Genomic DNA, 5,257 nt, shown 5'->3' on the forward strand with positions numbered 1-5,257 from the left:
AGCTCCCATACTACACCCCTCCTGCATCTTCTTAGCCTCAACGGTGAATAGACCCTCAATTTTATCGAGCCCTCCCTCAGCATGGTTGGGCGAGATAATCTGCGGCCCTCTCGCCTCGACGCCATCATTCACATCCTCCACCGTATCTGCGTCACCTCCCAACGTTACCCCATCAAGCCCTCCACCAACAGTAAGGTCCACAACAGTATTCTCCTCCTCCCCCACTTTCTCGGACTCTCCCTCGCTTACACCCCCGACCTCCTGCGGCTCCTCTACCCTTTCTTTGCCATCCTCATTGTCAGCGTTTTCAAAGGCACCCTTCACTAGTTCCGTACTCCTATTCTCCACAGTTTGTGTGCACATTTTTGGGACAAACAACACCTTACGACACCCAACTATTTCCTCTACCTCCTCCTGCATTTTTTGAACCCCTCTGCGAGGCGTCGCACGTAAAGTTTTTGACCAACCCATAACCTTGTCCTGAGCATCATCATCCACATTACAACAGTCCCTCTCACTGTGACCAATTATACCACACAGAAAGCAAAAAAACGGCAAACGCTCATACGCAATGGCCACCCTCACGACACGACCATCCCTTCCTTTTATGCTTTGGTATCGACACAAAGGCTTAGTAATATCCATATCAATTCTAACACGACGATACGTATCTAAATGTAAAGGGTTCTCCTCTAAGTCCATAACCCGTCCAATTTTTCCCGCAATGGCAGTACAAACAGGGATAGTGCAACAATTAAAGGGAAGATTTTTGATACGAATCCAGAACGGAGAATGTGTCAACTGTACCTCAGATGGTTGTTCGTTCCCTGTTATCTCGTTCAGGACCACGAGTTGATTATCGAAGCACCATGGCCGACCCGCCAAAACTTTCTCTTTATCTCTCCAATGAAAAAACTGAAAAACAAATCTGTTAGGGCCAATCATTCTAATCACCAATCTTTTTGACACCCCCCATGCTTGCGTTATAGTACGCTTGAATGCCTCCACATGAAAGTTACGATCAGTAACCACTCGACCCACAAGCAAAAGGGATACTTTTTCATCATTTGAAGCGTCCCCAAGGACCCCTGTGTCCAGCACGTCTGCCTCCGCATCATTGATTCGTAGACGTTGGCACTTTTCGATCAATTCTCCAGCCATGATTGCAGGAGAAAAGCTCGAACCCCTAGGGTTAGGGCACGCCTTTCTTTCGAGGTAGCGCTCGCCTTTCTTTCGAGGCAGTTTTTTGTATCTAATAATGGTTAATTTGTTAATTCAACCGTTATTGTCATTGATTTATCTAACTTAGGTTAACCCCTAACCTCCAACCACCACCTAATCCACTGTCCCACCCCTCAACCGCTGTCCCACCCCTCCAAGATAGAAGAAAGAGGCGATCAGGACAGCAGTGACGCAGGCAGAGGAGGTAGGAAGACTCAAGCTTAAGAGAAAGAGAGAGCATCGCCCGACCCCGAAACACCAGCATTAGCAAGGAGAAGAGAACAAAGTGTGCGGCGACGCAAAAGAGACAACTCCGGCGAGATAAAGGAAATGGCAGTGGAGATCTATGGAGGCAGCAGCGAAGAAGAAAGAGAGATTAAAAGATAAGGAAGTCATAGGAGGGAGAGACTGGCAGGCAGAGAGATAAAGTCACGGGAGAGAAAGACTGGCAGGCAGAGAGAGAAAGCCACAAGGAAGGAGATAGTGACGGTGTTATGGTATTTCCGGTTGAGGGGTGGTGGTGGGGTGGGGTATTAGTGGGTTAGGTGGTGGTTTGGGGTAACTTGGGTTAGGATAGTAAATATGTTTAATCAGTTTAACCATCATTAATGTCATAGTTGTATAATATTAAGTATATGGTTATTTTTTAAACTAAAAAAAGTGATTTACCATTATAAACTAGTTGTTCGTCCCGAGCTATTCTCTGGGTAAGGAATTTTTTTATTTATTAATATTATACTTTAAGATGATAATAATAAATATTACTTGGTCTAGTGGTCAAGACTTTAGTATATTAACTTGAAGTCACATTATCTAACCCTATACTATGCAATTTCTAACTTTTTTTATTGTATATGGATTACATAAAGTAAAACGTCCTCATAAAGAGCGTCACGTGGTGTGTATATATATATATATATAGAGAGAGAGAGAGCGAGCGAGAGAGAGAGAGAGCGAGCGAGAGAGAGAGAGTTGGGTTACACTGAGAACCATAACTTTTTACTTAAAACATTAACTTTTATCCCCAAAAACAGTTGAGAATAGATAATAACTTTAATTATTAACCCAAAATTGCAACTTTTAAACCAAATTCATAACTATCAGAGAATAATAACTAACTAGTTAGTGTCCCGTGCGATGGCCCGGATTGTTTCTTTTCGTAAGTTTTTGTCTTGTTAAGGAAAAATTGACGTGATAATTCAAAGAATGCAAGAAATTAGAGTAAGAGTTTATGTCTACGATAGTCTACTATCATTACCATTAATGTGTTAAGTATCCAACTACTTGTATAGTCTTTTAATGAGATATAATTACAAGACTTTATTATATTTTATTTTGAAATATTAAACAATGATGTTTTGTTGGATCAATAGTTAAGCTTTCACTTTCCATTTCAAAGGTAACGTGTTTGATACTTTCTAACCACACAACATAATTTTTTTAGTTGAGGGGTTTGACATGAAAATAGAGCATTTGCATTAGAACCTTAGAGGAGAGTGCCACATGGCATAGACATTCTTATGAACGTCTTTTAATATATTAGTATAGATTACTCAAAAATAGTAACTTTTGACCCAATAACAATAACTATTAGCGCTTCTCGCGATTCTCACCATAAGGATGGTTCTTATATGATCCTAGATCTATATATATAGTATATTAGTGCTAGGTTAAAAGATAGTTCAAATCTTGTGTGTCATTAATTTTTATTATTGGTTAATTAAAAAGGCATACATCACAAACATTAGAATGGCCAGTAACAATGGACAAATTAATTCCTACATTACTTCCTATTTATATACACCACACTGTACACGGTACACCCAACCAGGCAACCACCACTTCACTTTAATTTGTCCATTGTTACTTGCCATTCTAATATTTGTGATGTATGCCTTTTTATCAATATCTTAACAATAATCTTGCCTAATAATAATATTTTGCCAGCTGTTTAGTTATTAGTATTATCAGTTGTGATCTCAGCTTTGGGATGTCAATTTTGTGCAGCAATTAGCAATTCTTGGTTGTTCCATTTGGCACTTTGTTTGATTATAAATTTTATAATATTCCTGTTGGTTATAAATATTATCCTCACAAAAAATTGTTCTCAAATGACAAAATATTTTTCCAACATCATATTATCACCCAATATATTATTAATTTCGTTTTGCACGATACATCCCGAGCAGGGAGGGCTGCATTGTTTAAAAGGGACATTATCTACTCAGCTTCATATTCCTACTTTATAGTGAATAGCTAATTGAACCTTGTAGGAAAAATCATAATAAACGCTTGCAGTAGTATCGGTCCTCCGTTGTAGTCTAGTTGGTCAGGATACTCGGCTCTCACCCGAGAGACCCGGGTTCAAGTCCCGGCAACGGAAATTTTTTTTCCATAAATTTTGTTCATAAGAAAGAAGTTCAGATGCAATGGATACGTTTTTTTCCCTTTCATCCCCTCCCAAACATATCTTCGAGTCCTTTTATCACATGCAAAGTGTAACAATTAAAATGAATCGGAGGGAGTATATATGTTTATGTTGGTGTCAATATCTATGTGTTAATTTTTAGTTTTATATGAAAATGGGTCTGGATAAGACAGTAAGGAGGAGGAGAGTTTAGCCCGTTCAATCCTAAAACCAATTGGTGATAGGAGGAATAACTCCTTATCTTATAAGGTGGTTTATTTTCTCCTCTTTCTCCAATGTGGGATACTCACAAATGGGCACTTAATGGGTTTCAACACTATGCTAGCAAGTTAACAAACATCTACAAAATGAAAATTTTGAGTTTATTTCTCTGGCTAGTTTCGAAATTAAGGTTACATAAGAAATAATAAAAGTTAGCATAAGATAAATCAAATATGTAATACTTCCTCCGTTCTGTTTTAAATGAAACATTGGATGAAATGACACTATTCATTGATCAATTTTGACTCCAATTGATCGCTATTATATAAAGAAAAACATAGTCAAGTGGGATCTTGTTAGATTCGTCTCGATGCATACTATCAAATTATAACTTTTTTATATTTTTTACGCGTACACAACTATAGATATTAATGACTAAAGAAGCGCGTTGGGTTGCGTGAAAAAGCAAACGTTTCATTTAAAACGGAACGGAGGAAGTATGTAAAGTGTATCAAAAGTCAACATAATTCAGTCTATATTACTCTCTATGTTTCTTTTAATTCTATATTGTGTTTTGCACAAGATTTTAGGCAATGTCACTTTCAAACTTTTAGAAGGTATTTTTTGACCTATTTGATGTAAAATAAATGAAAAAGTTAAAAAAAAGTATTTTTTTTTGGAAAAAGTGAAAATAAAAAAAAAAAACATTATTACTCTAGTGGACCAACTGGTCACTCTCCAAATAAAGAAAATTTAAACACGGTAACAGTTAAAAAAACAATTATTTTAAAAAAAATCGGAGGGAGAGGTTATACGCACAAATAGGAACATGCAGTCATGCACCCAAGTGCATGTAGAGGATGGTGCACCCTCCTCTAAATTACGTCGTTTTACCATTGTTAAACTTAAATCTTGCAACTTCTTTTACCTTTTTTAATTTATTTTTTTTGTAAAGATTCCTTTTTCAAATTTAAATTTAAAAGATATATTCTTTTACTTTAAGCACATATGTTCATTTGTTATATATGTTCTTTTCATTATAACCAATGTTCTTTTAATTTATAAATATAGATTTACATATTCTTTAATTTTAAGTCGTGTGTTATTTTTTAGGTAGAAAAGTTATTAACAAAAAATTCGTATTCTTTTATATAAATAATATGTTTTTTTAGAGTGCACAATGAGGCATTGTATACCCTAATGTATAATTCATGCTTTAAACTTGTACGCCTCTTTTGATATTGCAAAGTGCTAAGTTTAAAATCATCGTAAAATGGGATAACTAACAATTTACTCCCTCCGTCCCTTAATAGAGTGCCCATTTCTTTTGGGCACAAGTATTAAGAAAAAAAGCATGTGTGGGACCTTAGTGGTATTAAATAAGGAGTGAAAATAGAAGTTGGTACA

At 36.6% G+C, this 5,257-nt stretch overlaps 1 non-coding gene across 1 annotated transcript; it reads left to right on the plus strand.

Annotated features, from left to right (window-relative positions):
* The first annotated feature begins 3,531 nt into the window (after window positions 1–3,531).
* TRNAE-CUC (transfer RNA glutamic acid (anticodon CUC)) lies at window positions 3,532–3,604 on the plus strand. Its single transcript has one exon. It is a non-coding gene; the product is annotated as a tRNA-Glu (tRNA).
* Window positions 3,605–5,257: the final 1,653 nt, after the last annotated feature.

Source organism: Beta vulgaris, chromosome 7 (assembly GCF_026745355.1).
Source record: "Beta vulgaris subsp. vulgaris cultivar EL10 chromosome 7, EL10.2, whole genome shotgun sequence".
Taxonomy (NCBI): Eukaryota; Viridiplantae; Streptophyta; class Magnoliopsida; order Caryophyllales; family Amaranthaceae; genus Beta; species Beta vulgaris.